Consider the following 16,352-nt stretch of genomic DNA (forward strand, 5'->3'; position numbering starts at 1 on the left):
GCTGTTCAAAACTTAGCGTTATTTGTTGTGCCGGCAAGGACATACAAGACTTATCATTTCAATCCAAACCTACCTAGTGCCTATCTGTTCTAGATTTAGCGTGTTATGTAGTGCGTTTCAGGACAAAACAAACTAACTTTCATTCATAGCCTACCTAAAGCCTAGCTAATTAAGACTTAGCGGGTTCTGAAGTGTTCATTAAAGCAAAAAAGGCTTATAAATTCGATTCCAGCCAAACTAGAGCCAAGCTAAACAGCACTTAGCGTGTTCTGACGTGTTCATAAGGGCACGAAAGACTTTATTGTTCAACCCTTGTCTATGAAGAGACTAGTTATTCCTGATTTAACGTGTTCTGAATAGCTCGTAACGGCGAAAAAAATTATAAAATCAATCCAAATCAAACTAGGGCCTAGCTCTGCAAGAATAAGCGTGTAATGTACTGCCCGTAAGAGCAAAGAATCTTAAATTTTCAAAACTAGCCTACCTAAAGCCTAAATATTCAAAATTTAGCGTGTTGCGAATTGCTCGTAACGGAAAAAAAATATAAATTCAGTCCAAATCTACCTAGAGCCTAGCTGTTCAAAACTTAGCCTTTTTTGTTGTGCCCGCAAGGACGAACAAGACTTATCATTTCAATCCAAGCCTACCCAGTGCCTATCTGTTCTAGATTTAGCGTGTTATGTAGTGCGTTTCAGGGCAAAACAAATTAACTTTCATTCATAGCCTACCTAAAGCCTAGCTAATTAAGACTTAGCGGGTTCTGAAGTGTTCATTAAAGCAAAAAAGGCTTATAAATTCGATTCCAGCCAAACTAGAGCCAAGCTAAACAGCACTTAGCGTGTTCTGACGTGTTCATAAGGGCACGAAAGACTTTATTGTTCAACCCTTGTCTATAAAGAGACTAGTTATTCCTGATTTACCGTGTTCTGAATAGCTCGTAACGGCAAAAAAATATAAAATCAATCCAAGCCTAACTAGGGCCTAGCTGTGCAAGAATAAGCGTGTAATGTACTGCGCGTAAGAGCAAAGAATCTTAAGTTTTCAAAACTAGCCTACCTAAAGCCTAAATATTCAAAATTTAGCGTGTTGCGAATTGCTCGTAACGGAAAAAAATATAAATTCAATCCAAATCTACCTAGAGCCTAGCTGTTCAAAACTTAGCGTTATTTGTTGTGCCGGCAAGGACAAACAAGACTTATCATTTCAATCCAAACCTACCTAGTGCCTATCTGTTCTAGATTTAGCGTGTTATGTAGTGCGTTTCAGGGCAAAACAAACTAACTTTCATTCATAGCCGACCTAAAGCCTAGCTAATTAAGACTTAGCGGGTACTGAAGTGTTCATTAAAGCAAAAAAGGCTTATAAATTCGATTCCAGCCAAACTAGAGCCAAGCTAAACAGCACTTACCGTGTTCTGACGTGTTCACATGGGCATGAAAGACTTTAGCATTCAACATTTGTCTATAAAGAGCCTAGTTATTCCTGATTTAACGTGTTCTGAATAGCTCGTAACGGCAAAAAAAATATAAAGCCTATCCAAGCCTAACGAGGGCCTAGCTGTGCAAGAAAAAGCGTGTAATGTACTGCGCGTAAGGGCAAAGAAACTTAATTTTTCTAAACTATCCTAACTAAAGCCTAAATATTCAAAATTTAGCGTGTTGCGAATTGCTCGTAACGGCAAAGAAATATAAATTCAATCCAAATCTACCTAGAGCCTAGCTGTTCAAGACTTAGCCTAACCATTCAATACTAGCCTCACTAGAGCCTAACTATTCAAAATTTAGCGTGTTGTGAATTGCTCGTAACGGCAAAAAATTTTCAACCCAAATGTACCTAGAGCCTTGCTGTTCAAAACTTAGCGTTATTTGTTGTGCCTGCAAAGACAAACAAGACTTATCATTTCAATCCAAACCTATCTAGTGCCTATCTGTTCTAGATTTAGCGTGTTATGTAGTGCGTGTCAGGGCAAAACAAATTAACTTTCATTCATAGCCTACCTAAAGCCTAGCTATTCAAGACTTAGCGGGTTCTGAAGTGCCCATTAAAGCAAAAAAGGCTTATAAATTCGATTCCAGCCATACTACAGCCAAGCTAAACAGCACTTACCGTGTTCTGACATGTTCATAGGGGACTGAAAGACTTTAACATTCAACCTTTGTCTATAAAGAGCCTAGTTTTTCCTGATTTACCGTGTTCTGAGTAGCTCGTAACGGCAAAAAAAATATATAAAATCAATCCAAGCCTAACTTAGGCCTGGCTGTGCAAGAATAAGCGTGTAATGTACTGCGCGTAAGGGCAAAGAAATTTAAACATTCAAAATTATTCTAACTAGAGCCCAGCTATTCAAAATTTAGCGTGTTGTGAATTGCTCGTAACGGCAAAAAAATTTCAATCCAAATGTACCTAGAGCCTAGCTGTTCAAAACTTAGCGTTTTTTGTTGTGCCCGCAAGGACAAAGAAGACTTATCATTTCCATCCAAGCCTACCTAGTGCCTATCTGTTCTAGATTTAGCTTGTTATGTAGTGCGTTTCAGGGCAAAACAGATTAACTTTCATTCATAGCCTACCTAAAGCCTAGCTATTCAAGACTTAGCGGGTTCTGAAGTGCCCATTAAAGCAAAAAAGTCTTATAAATTCAATTCCAGCCAATTTAGAGCCAAGCTAAACAGCACTTACCGTGTTCTGACGTGTTCATAAGGGCTTGAAAGACTTTAACATTCAACCTTTGTCAATGAAGAGCCTAGTTATTCCTGATTTACCGTGTTCTGAATAGCTCGTAACGGCAAAAAAATTTTAAAATCAATCCAAGCCTAACTAAGGCCTAGCTGTGCACGAATAAGCGTGTAATGTACTGCGCGTAAGGGCAAAGAAACTCAAACATTCAATACTAACCTAACTAGAGCCTTACTATTAAAAATTTAGCGTGTTGTGAATTGCTCGTAACGGCAAAAAAACTTCAATCCAAATGTACCTAGAGCCTAGCTATTCAAAACTTAGCGTTTTTTGTTGTGCCCGCAAGGACAGAAAAGACTTATCATTTCAATCCAAGCCTACCTAGTGCTATCTGTTCTAGGTTTAGCGTGTTATGTAGTGCGTTTCAGGGCAAAACAAATTAACTTTCATTCATAGCCTGCCTAAAGCCTAGCTATTCAAGACTTAGCGGGTTCTGAAATGCCCATTAAATCAAAAAAGGCTTATAAACTCGATTCTAGCCAAACTAGAGCCAAGCTAAACAGCATTTAGCGTTTTCTGACGTGTTCATAAGGGCATGAAAGATTTTAAGATTCAACCTTTGTCTATAGAGAGACTAGTAATTCTGATTTACCGTGTTCTGAATAGCTCGTAACGGCAAAATATTTATAAAATCAATCCAAGCCTAACTAGGGCCTAGCTGTGCAAGAATAAGCGTGTAATATACTGCGCGTAAGGGCAAAGAAACTCAAACATTCAATACTAACCTAACTAGAGCCTAACTATTAAAAATTTAGCGTGTTGTGAATTGTTCGTGTCGGCAAAAAAAATTCAATCCAAATGTATCTAGAGCCTAGCTGTTCAAAAATTAGCGTTATTTGTTGTGCCGGCAAGGACAAACAAGACTTATCATTTCAATCCAAACCTACCTAGTGCCTATCTGTTCTAGATTTAGCGTGTTATGTAGTGCGTTTCAGGGCAAAACAAACTAACTTTCATTCATAGCCTACCTAAAGCCTAGCTAATTAAGACTTAGCGGGTTCTGAAGTGTTCATTAAAGCAAAAAAGGCTTATAAATTCGATTCCAGCCAAACTAGAGCCAAGCTAAACAGCACTTAGCGTGTTCTGACGTGTTCATAAGGGCACGAAAGACTTTATTGTTCAACCCTTGTCTATAAAGAGACTAGTTATTCCTGATTTAACGTGTTCTGAATAGCTCGTAACGGCGAAAAAAATTATAAAATCAATCCAAATCAAACTAGGGCCTAGCTCTGCAAGAATAAGCGTGTAATGTACTGCGCGTAAGGGCAAAGAAACTGAAACTTTCAAAACTAGCCTACCAAAAACTTAAATATTCAAAATTTAGCGTGTTGCGAATTGCTCGTAACGGTAAAAAATATATAAATTCAATCCAAATCTACCTAGAGCCTAGCTGTTCAAGCGCGTTCTGGGGTGCCCAGAAAGCTTATAAATTCGACCCTAAGCAAATTAGAGCCAAACTAAAGAGCACTTAGCGTGTTTTGACGTGTTCATAAGGGCCCGAAAGGCTTTATTATTCAACCCTTGTCTATAAAGAGCCTAGCTATTCCTGATTTAGCTTCTTCTGAATAGCTCATAACGGCACAAAATTTATAAATCCATAACAAGCCTACCTGGAGCCTAGTTATTTAGGACTCAACGTCGTATGTAGCGTACTTAAGAGCAAAAAGACTTATAAATTCATTCCAAGCCTTTCTAGAGCCTATTTTTTCACGACTTGCGTGTTATGTAGAACTCGTAAGGACAAGAAACTTAAATATTCAATACTAGCCTACCTAGGGCCTCACTATTCAAGACTTAGAACTTTGTGTGGTGCCCGTAAGGCAAAAAAGATTATATAATTTTTAAATATATAGAGTCTAGCTATTCAAATTTTAGCGGAGATTAACTAGAGCCTAGATCTTCAAGACATAGCGTGTTATGTAGTGCTCGTAAGGGCAAAAAACTTTTATAATTTCAATCCAAGCCTAACTAGGGATAGCTGTGCAAGAATCAGCGTGCAATGTACTGCGCGTAGGGGCAAAGAAACTTAAACATTCAATACTAGCCTAACTAAAGCCTAACTATTCAAAATTTAGCGTGTTGTGAATTGCTCGTGACGGCAAAAAAACTCAATCCAAATGTACCTAGAGCCTCGCTGTTCAAAACTTAGCGTTTTTTGTAGTGCCCGCAAGGACAAACAAGACTCAAAATTTCAATCCACGCCTATCTAGAGCCTATCTGTTCTAGATCTAGCGTGTAATGTAGTGCGTGTAAGGGCTTAAAAAATTTAACTTAAACCTTCATTTATAGCCTACCTAAATCTCAGCTTTTCGAGAATTAGCGCGTTCTGAATTGCTCGTTAAAGAAAAAAAAACATATAAATTCAACTCTAGCCAAACCAGAGCCAAGCTTATCAGCACTTTCTGACATGTTCATAAGGGCAAGAAAGACTTTAGCATTCAACTCTTGTTTATATAGAACCTCTCTATTCTTGTTTTAGCGCGTTCTGAATTGCTCATAAGGGGAGAAACTTACAAATTCAAAACAAGCCTACCTAGAGTCTAAATGTTTAAGACTTAGCCTGTTATTTAGTACCCGTAAGGACAAAAAATACTTATAAATTCAATCCAAGCCTACCTAGAGCCTATTTGTTCTAGCTTTAGCGTGTTGTTTATTGCGCATAAAGGCAAAAAAGACTTATGAATTTAGATTAAGCCTATGTAGAGCCTAGATATTCAAGACCTAGCATGTTCTGATTTGCTCGTAACGGCAAAGTAAATTATAAATTCAAATCAAGCCTACCTGGGGCCAAGCTGTTTTAGATTTAGCGTGTTTCGTAGTGCACGTAAGGGCAAAAAATTTAAACATTCAACTCTAGCTTATTTATTCGAGATAGGTGTGTTGTGTAGTGTCTGAAAGAGCAAAAAAGGCTTATGAATTTAGCGTAAGCCTTTATAGAGCCTAGCTATTCAAGATTTAGCATGTTCTGATTTATTCGTAACGGCAAAAAAAATATAAGTTCAACCCATGCTTACTTAGGGCCTAGCTGTTCTGGACTTAGCGTATTTCGTAGTGCGCTTAAGGGCAAAAAACTTAAAAATTCCACACAAGCCTATCTCAAGCCCATTTATTTAAGAATTAGCGTGTTGTGTAGTGCCCGTAAGGTCCGAAAAGACTTAAAAATTTAGATTCAGCCTACATAGAGCCCAGCTATTCAAGAATCACCTCCTTCTCGAATTGCTCGTAACGGCTAAAAGATTATCAATTCAATCCAAGTATATCCAGAGCCTAGGTGTTCTAGGCTTAGCGTGCTGTGTAGTGCGCATAAGTGCAAAAAAATTAAACATTCAAAACTGGCCTACCTAGAGCCTAACTATTGAAGAATTAACGTGTTGTGTCGTGTCCGTAAGGTCGGAAAATACTTATGAATTTGGCTGAAGCCCATACAGAGCCTAGCTATTCAAGACTTAGCATGTTCTGATTTGCTCGTAACGGCAAAATAAATTATAAATTCAATCCAAGCCTACCTAGGGCCCAGCTGTTCTACACTTAGCGTGTTGTGTAGTGCGCGTAAGGGCAGAAAGACTTAAACATTTCACAATACCCTAACTAAAGCCTATTTATTCAAGACTTAGCGTGTTGTGTAGAGCCCGTAATGGCCAAAAAGACTTGAAAATTTAATTGAAGCCTACATAGAGTCCAGCTCTTCAAGACCTACCGCCTTTTGAAATGCTCTTAACGGCAAACAGATTATATATTCAACCCAAATTTACGTAGCGCCTTGGTGTTCTAGACTTAGCATGTTAAGTGGTGCGCGTAAGGGCAAGCCTCATTATTCAAAACTTAGCGTATTGTGTAGTGCCCATAAGGCAAAGAAAATTTTAAATTCAATCAAAGTGTACATAGAGCCTAACTGTTTACAACTTAGCGTGTTATGTAGTTCCCGTAAGGACAAAAAGACCTATAATTTCAATCAAAGCCTACCAAGAGCCTAGCTGTTCTAGACTTACCCTCTTTTGTAGGGGCAAAAGAAATTAAACATTTAATGCTAGTCTACCTAAAGCTTAACTATTCAATACTAAGTGTGTTGTGAAGTACCTGTAGTGGAAGAAAAATTTATACATTCAATCCTAGCCTGCCTAGAGCCTAGCTATTCATAATTTAACGTAATATGTAGAGCTCAGAGGACAATAAAGACGTATCTATTGACTGTGAAATTTTTTTAACGTTTTGTAGGCTCAGGCCGAAAGGAGACAAACTCATTACCATATTTTTGATAGTCATAAACGGTAGATATTTTTATGTGTCTATTGTGGATCAGCACTATCAGAGTGTAGTTGAAATACTGGCGGTTTCCTGATTTTATGAGGAATATCACTGTAGTCGTCGAGAACAATTTCAATCCGTTTCGGGCTTGCGAGATTTTTTTGTTGTAATAATAGGGACGCTGTTCTTGTCCAGATCTAAGGTTGAGCTGTTTTTTCTTCTTTTCTTGGCGCATGAAGGGCGTTTTCGAGGTGAAGCACTTCTGAATTAGAGCAAATGTCGACAATATTTTTGCTTCGATCTGATTGTTTGGCTTTGTCGTCTAGAAATAAGTGGTCGGAATTGTCTTCCTGTTCGCTCAACAGTTCAAAATCAATCAGGTCTTCTTCGTGTTCATCATCGTTGTATGATTGATGGTTGAGACCTGGGTCAGGAAGAGACCAGAACCCTTGCAGATCTGGTTGTAGAGTAGGCAGTGGGCTTTGTTCCATGTGAAATTCTGACAAGACTTTGTTGTTACTCTCATCGCTTGAACCGCACTCTGGTTTGCAATGAATCTGTTTTGCAAACATTTCCTATCGCAACTGCTCATGATGGAATGGCAGCGTTGTTACTTTGTCCTGGCAAAAATAGCGCTTGTCGTTGTATCCGCACAACGATTTTTTTCTTTGGTGACAACTGTCATCATTTGATGTTTGCTGGATGGAATTCTTGTATTTACAAGGCGTACCTTTTCTCCACCAATCAGAACTGGTTGGTACAATTTATGAGACATTGTCTGCCAAGCGTTTCTGGTGACACCTTTAGCTGACTGTTTCGTATCACTTGCAAAAATTTACCAATGTTAGACATCTGACTTCAATTGTAGCTACAAATAGAAAAGTTGTAGAAAAAAACTCTATCAATTTTGTGTTCTCACTGCTTTTTCTTGACGCCTGCGAATGAAAAAGCTGGCGAAAATACAAAGCAATGTTTACCCTCAGAAAATTTGATCGAGTAGAGATTTGTCTTGAGACCTACAAATTCAGACATTATTCGAACAGTCATCTCATCCTTGAACTTGAGCGTCACTTTTGGGTTGTTTCTCATCGAACTGCTGATGGTTCTCTTGAAAGTCGGATAAGTCAAACATCTCCTTCAAATATTTTGATTCTATATACAAAAAACAAAATCCTCTGTTTGTAACTCGTAAACGAATGAGTCGTGTCAGAATATATGAGTGTGCAGTCAAAGTTGTGTTTCTTGGTTTTGTCGTGAAACTCATAAATAAATGTTTGAGGTTTCGAGGATACATGCTCCGATAATTATACGTTTGTCCCATCAGCCTGGTTGAGACTTAATGTAGCCAAATCATTGGCAATGATTTGAAAAGTTTTCAACTCAGGTCAGCTAATCCATTTCAAAGCTTCTTGTTCGTTACGTACTTGCTTGACCTTGATCCGGTTACGTTTGCCTTCACATGTTTTTCTAAAAGCGCTGTTTACCTGAAAATTTTAGAAATTCTTGTCGAATTTGATCTTAGCTTCCTCGCGCTGTCGAGTTTTCTGCTGAGCACATGGTGCCAGTCATTTGGACTGTTTGAAAGCAAGTGCTTGATAAACTTTGGTTAAGTTCAGCGCAAGCTCGACATACAACTTGAGTGTCTGATGAAGCAGTTGTATAGTTAATTTTTAGGAATAGACTTTGAATCATTTTGATACCCAAATGAGGGGCGTCTACCTGCATCTGCTCAAGGAAATCCTCTTGGTAGTCACTCGGCCAAAATGCATCAATTTTGTCCTTTGCTGTTACTAAGGGAAGTCAGAGTGTTGATCGTGAAGATTGTCATGATAGTGTAAGTCTGCTTCGACAATGTAACAAACATCAATATCATCTTCAGTCTCTAGAATATTATTGATTAGCTAGGTTCAATTTCTGAATCCCATGCCTGATCGGATAAATCGAAATCATTAAGTGGCAAACAGAAATTATCCATCACTCCTCCATATAGACTGTTTGCGTTGATCATAATAATGAAGGTTGAGGGCTTCTGTGCATCAAATTTTTTGAGATATTTGTTGTTGGCCACAGCAAACCCTTTAATGTAAACGGAACTGTTCCCTCAGTGGTTCAAATTTTCTGCCATGTCTAGGTGCAAACGCTGGGTGAGCAACTCTATCAGGGCTTTGCAAAATCTTAACTTATTGTCACCCGATAGATTGGATGCATTGTAGTACTGACAGCTATCCAGACTATATGTCTCGTAACAAACCTTTTGGAAACATAGTGCAACGGCTGCTGACAGGAAAACGTCTGTTTGGAGAAATATGTCGTAGTAATCGCCAAGAGAACTACGTTGAAAGATTTTGAAAACATCTACTTCACGCTCGTATTCCTCGTCTGTTACACTAATTATATACTGTGGTAAACTTTTGGTCCACAGAGAAAGTGCAGGAAGCTCAGGTACTGCCAGTTTATCAAAGTTGTTAATGTAGTCGTAAAGAGAGAGAACTTTTTTTGCTTCAACTTGTCAACGGCAATTTCTGCCCATCTGCTAACGTTCTGCTCCGACAACTTGAGCTCCCGTGATGGCAGGATTTAACCAATGAGTCAAGCAACAATGGCATGAAGCGAAAAGAGTCTAGCAGTCATATGTTCTTGTATACGGGTTTTTCCCCTATTGTATTTGTCTAAACGCATTTTGATGAAAACTCTATTTTCAACTGCTATACATTTCTTAACAGTGGTTGGGACCATTGTATTTCGGTTTTGCATATTGCATCCTTGAAGCGCATTCAATACGTGGTGGAGATTAGTGTTGGAAAGCTTATGCGCAAAAATTGAGGTATAGTTTAAAAACATCCGGTAAATGTTATTTTCATTGTGGGCCAAGCCAAAAAAGTCACCCGTGAAGTGACAATGGTCAAACACTGTCGAGTTTTTGATCGATTGATCTAATGGAGAACAACAAATCCAAAAGTTTTCAACGTTAGATTTTTAGGTTGTCGGTACATAGCTGAAGTATCTGTTTTGTTGTTTCTTGACATATATTGTCTGGGCCATCTTCTCGAGCGACTCCATAAAGTTCTGCATTACTCTCGGAACCCGTTCACATTCAAGGTGGAATGGTTCATCTTGACCTTGCGCTATGAACAGTAAAACATAGCTGCATGGTTTATGCATTTATTTTGTCCTCATTTCCCAAAATTGTGGATCGTCTCTACAACTCATGACTGGCTCAATGATTGACTTGAGATCAAAAAAGCCAACCACTGACGCAAACCACCAAGTTTCAATTTTTCTGAAGGAGAAGAAGTTTTTGTTTTTGTCTGGCATTTTCAAAATTGCTGACACTTTCTTTTGATAAAAGCTACTTGTTTTAAGTATCTTGCTTTGGAGCGGCAGACATGAAAACAGTTCCTGCACAGATGACTGTGAGCTCGAGGAACTCTTTTCCTTACTTTAAGAATCATGCTTTTCAAATTTCTGATAAGGATGTAGTGATGTAGCTACAAGGTGGTTCATATTTTGGTCTATATTTCAAAAGGCATGCCGCGGTGAAGCAATATAAAAAGCAGTTTTCATAATTTCTGTTTCTGATATTAAATAGAGTTGACGTACGGGAGAGTTTTTGTGGTAAAGTTAAAAAAGACGAGCCTGTGATCTGCTGCGACTTTACTGTACGAATCTCGATTTCTGTTATCTGATCCAACGTCCAGCGGCTACCATGAGACGCAAAGCTGTTAAATGACATGAGCATCTGTTTGACTATTTGGGGGAAACTTTTGTTTGCACTACCTCTGAAGTCGAGTCATTCCATTTGTGACTGTACATTGGTTGTTATTTTGTCTGATTTTCAGTTGAGTCTTCTGAGTCCTCAACCAATTTTTCTGTTAAAATTGTAGCTCCAAATTGTAATTTTGGAGGATTCTGTTGCACGCTTCGGAGAACGATGTCATTAATCTCCTCACTTTTTACCTGCATGGCGTGTAGCAAGTCAATCTCAGGGTCACCTACTTTCACTTCGTACACCTTCATAGTGTTACCAAAAGCTTTTTCAAATGAGAGTGTTACGCTTTCAAGAAGCTTATCTGTGTTAACATTCCATGTTGTCAAACCTTGGACACCATTCTTATGGTTCATGTAGTCAATGCCTCAGCTGAAAATTTTGTTACAGTAAAAACTACATCACGGACTGGTATTATGAGCGTTGAACTGTATTATGACTTGTCATTTCATACAATTTGTGGGTTTAATAGCCACAGTCATGACACTTGAACAAGTTGCTGGAGGCGTAGTTTTTATTAACTATTTTTCGATGTCGTCGTAGACTTCTTTTGCAGGAACGAAGTTTTTGACAAATGTCACACACTGCGGGGCTCATTTCATAGAAAATTTTTTCTCATCTAGCACTTTTAGTCTTCAATTGTGAAGAAGAAACCACAGTTAAAACCAGTGAAAATCACGTTCAAATGTACAAACAGAAAAGTAAATGTTAGTCAACTGATCAATTGAAACGAAGACAAAAAGCAAGGAAAGAAGTTCCAATTTAGGTAGTCAATATTTATCGAATATCTCTAAGCAATCAGTTAAAAGCAAACTCACTTTATTTGTTCAGGTAACCTTGAATCACAATCAACGTCAACAATTTTTGTCACCAGGTGGGATTATTGACATTGTGTGCAATTGCCCCCTGACAAAATTTAATTAGACCCATCTGCTGAGATTGGAGTTTGTCTGAGAACATTATTGTCAACATATCTCGGGGCTTTCTGCCTGGAAACTATTGAGCTTCTAGGCAAAATTTGTCTGTACTTCCAGATATTTAATATTTATTTATAAGAAGTTAAGAATGATCTGTTCTTTCTTTTTTGAGCTCTACAGTTGGGTCAGCTGAATCATGAAGATATTGGAAAATCAAAAAAAATCTGAGGCATATTCAATAATTAAAAAAAGACACAAACTAAATTTTATTTACATCAGGAATGGAATTTACATGGAAATTACATCACTGAGAATTTAGAAAGCAACGTATATGCAAAAAAGTCCACACATTTGAGAGTTTGGGCATTACAATGGTTTTCTAGCTTCTCGTATGTCTTCCATGTACATATATTGTTTCTGCACTGATGCTTCTTAGGCGGTCTGAAATATGCTTATACGATAAAAATTGGTGGAGTCAAAGGACCTGCAAAATAGATAATTGGATACACATATCTTTTTGCTGAAAAAAAACCCAATGTGTACCAATTGATGCAGCGGGTGAAACGTTGACCAAAGTAAAAAGAATTCGGTGAAAATTTCGGGGGATAGTTGCCCGCCGCATACACACCACTGTTTTTATGTATCAAGTGTTTGCATTGCTGTATCAAATTGAATATCTGATTTTCATCTATTAGCTCATAGAAAGAAAGTTATTGGAAACGTTTATCGCAGAATCGATGTACACTGTTCAACATACTTCTCTCAAGAACAATCTTTCAATGTTTTTTGGTAATGCTGCACTGAAATTGAGTTCGACTGATAAAGATGAATTTTTAAACTCGGGATGAATAAGATCATACGTGATTTCTTGGGTAGTAGTAAGATCAAATACCATTATATAATGGCGTGGGAAATTAGTCAACGTTAAGCGGTGACCATTTGTTTCAATGTAAGCCAAGGCTCACATTGAATTGATGTATAGCCTCTTATCGAAACTGGTCGTACCAGCAGTTTCAAATACATTGCGATAAACAATTATCTCATTAAGGCTAAACTTTCGATAAGAAAAATGATTTTCAGTGTTGGTTCTATTGAAAGCGGCACTTGCAGTCATTGCAATAATACGTATTTGAATGGGTTCCTTTGTGAAAATTTGTTCCTGATTCCAGCTTTGTTGTCCAGCTGTTGGGAGAAAAGTTGTCGAAATAACTTCGTTTTAACAAAACGTGACAGGGGTTTTCAAAAGTGTTTTTTCAATAGCACCCACTACATTATCCGATACTGTCATTTTTTGAACAAACAAGTCAGCTGCGTCGAGTTTTGTTTTGTAATGCTTTGCACCCTCTTTACATATCAAAAAACAGTCATATTGTGATCTTCTGAAAAAGATACGCAATGTAACACCACTTTTCAAGTGCTTCTCACATGACAAAAAGTTCACCACAACTTTACCGTAACCTGTAAGTTGAATCAATTTTCAAACAAGTAGCTCCCTATGGGTAATATTATTGTTTGGAATAGCGTTCGGATCAGATTGACATTCATATCCTTGACATTTCAACCAAGTGTTTTTTTGCGTCTGAGTCATGAGACATTCAGTTTCAACGAAGCATTTGAGATCATAATTTCCGTTAGCTGATGAAATTTTGATACCGTTAGCTGACACTGTACAATTAACGTATATTTTAGTAACACGGTTTACGCGACTTTTATTAATATTTAAAAAATTAGGAAGGAAGTTCGTTGATGTTTGACCAGGACCACTTTTCCTCGAAAAATTGTTTGAAAATGTTGTTGAGTGATCGAATATTCCTCTCAGCGAATGCCGACTTCATTTCGTTTTCTGTTGTATATAATTGAATTCCCTTTTTCACAAAATATTTTGATTTCTCCTCTGAACTCGGAGCCTTTGTTTGCCCATGCCTTCTCTGGTTGTTTCTTCTGGATCATTTTTTGAATGCTTCAACTGCATTTTTTCTTATAAAGCTTTCATGGGTTGGACACGTAAGTATCTTGATAAAACGACGACGCGACTAACATTTTTAGGACAACTTGTCGACTCTTTACTGTTCGTTTTTCGTTTGCAATAACTTTTCAATTCTTTCATTGTAATCCACTCTCTTTTTGCAGATTGGCGAAACTTGCAAATGATGCTTTGCTAGTTGTGTATAATTTTTCATTGTGTAAAGTTTTCATTTTCATCCGAACAAATTTTTCCAGTTTGATGGTGGCTTGATTTCTTCTTCCGCGTTTCAAAAACCTTCCTCGTCAAGGCTAGCAGTCTCTGTTTCTTCTGCCCTCTTGACAGCAGTGTTCTGTTTCTTGTCTTTAAAATAATTTTTTATCTTCTCTTTCTCTTGTACTTCAGCTAGTCTCAGGATTTTTTTCCGTACGTTTTACAGGTAAATTGTGTGCAAGTGTTTAGATTATAGAATGGTTGATAATGTACATCTGTTAGTTCTGACAAGATCTGCTGCAATCCGTACAGAAATGTGGATGCCAAACTTTCTATGCCCTGGTTTGAAGAAATTAGGTTGCTTTTGTTGTCAATTGAAAATAGTTGAGAATCCTTAACTGTTTCTAAAACTTTCTGTGCTTTTTGGAACTTTTCGTCTTGAAGAAAATCGATATCATAGAGATCCTTGCTGCTAATGTCGTTAGTCACCGATTGGCTTTCTTTGTCAGCGGTGATTACGTCATCAGTTTGGTGATCTGAACTAACTGAAATGCTTTGTAGATGGTGCTGTTTGCGTTTTGAGTTTTTTTTCAGGAGTGACAATTGCTTGGCTAGATTCTGAATTTCTGGATTCTTCAAAACTTGTGAGACCTGTTCTTGACATGTTCTAGTAAAAATTGTAGACAAAATTTAGCTAAAAACTGAATCAGACAATGACCTTTTGCAATAGCTTACCGTTTGGAATAGCTTACTTCTCAACACGGCGCTGATTTTTTCCATAACGGCCTTAACCTAGTCTCAAATTTTTAGATTTTCGTTTTGTTTATAGGCACCACGCGGGAGAACACGTTCATAACACAGTTACAGAGAAACCAAATGAAGTTCAAATCGATCGTCAGAAAACTTTTCTAACTTTGATTTCGCATAGCTCACCAAAGCTTCAGCATACGCAAGTTTTTCCTTTTTATTTGCTAATGGTTTGATAACTGCTTCCTGCAAAGGAATGTAGAGGATCGATAGATCGTTTCTAATGAGTTTCGACAAAAAGCATAGGCTTTTAGTTGTTCTGGGGATCCAGATCATTCACCAAAGGCCCGTACGACTCAGCTGCGGCGAATTCATGAGCTTTTGTAAGCAGTTGGAGACAATTCAACTGTTTTCCGAGATATTATATCTGCTGAATGTCAAATAGCAACTTGATGAAGCCAATGTAATTTGTGTTTAGATCAGTTGTGCGAGGCCACTTGCTCAGGTGAAACATTTTGTGTTTAACGTAAATGACATGCAGTTTTCGATGTCGGTCAGATGTCGCAATTTTGAGAAACTCCTTATCGTTAGATATTTTTTCCTAAAAATTATCCAAAATCAAAAAACAGTTTGCTAATTCTTCCTTTAATACAAATCCGGAAACTTTTATGAACTCGACATGCGGAAGCTGATGTTTTACATCCGTGAATAGTTCTTGGTTTTCTTTATAAAATAGTTTACTTTCGTAAAACGGGGATAGAATGTTAACCATTGTAACATGTTGAACATGAGGTTAGGTTTTCCGCATCCACTGGGTCCCACAGTGGCCATAGACCCTGTCATGCGTGTGAACAACTTTATTCGTAATTAAGGATTTGGCAGGCTGTAATCAACTGGATCTGGAAGCAGTGCAGTCCAAATTGATTTTTCTTGACAATTTTCTGATATCAAAAAGAGCATAGCAAAGCACAGGATTATCATAAGCACAATAGAGCCAACTTGGACAAAAAAAGATAAGAATTGATCGAAAATCTACAGTATTAGAAAAGCAATGCTATGGTGGGCTCTTTTTTTACCTTCGTCAAAAACTGAAATGGTCACCCCACCATTAATTTCATCTATCACAACTCCGTATTCATTGAGAGGGTTGCTGCTCCGGACAACTTCTAATATAGAAAAGAATGGCTTAATTAAATTAGTGCTATATAATGGAGTCTCCTTATTCTAAAACCTGATTGGTCTAAATTTTTATTGATGACTCATCCATTCAAGCTCATCCCTCATCTCGAATGGTACAACTGGACAAGTTTGAAGTTGTTGTAGGGAGATTCCCCCTTCCCCTCTATCCTTCTTTATATGGTATTGCCTATCTTGAAGCATGTAATGCCCCCGTAGTAATTTTTGCACAGCTAAATCAATTGTCTACATCTATATAGCTGTGTAGTAACTACTACCGGGGGATATTTCAACTCTTCGGCAGAAAAATCACTTTTCAGATTTCGCAAAAGGAATTTTGACCAAAGAGTCGAAATATCTTCCCCCGTAGTAGTTACTTCATAGCTATGTATACTACTGATATTAACACTCAAGAACTTGTGCAGAAAATAAACAGTAAAAAACTTGATTTCTACCTTAGCAAAGACCCATCTTCCATCGGCAGTAGACAACAAAATTTAGAGGGTTTTTTCTTCAGACAAACCCGCAATCTACTGCACTGACTACACCAACACATAAAGTCAAACAAAACCTCTGCAATTTAAATTCAGAC

Source organism: Convolutriloba macropyga, chromosome 11 (assembly GCF_964194025.1).
Source record: "Convolutriloba macropyga chromosome 11, txConMacr16.3, whole genome shotgun sequence".
Taxonomy (NCBI): Eukaryota; Metazoa; Xenacoelomorpha; order Acoela; family Convolutidae; genus Convolutriloba; species Convolutriloba macropyga.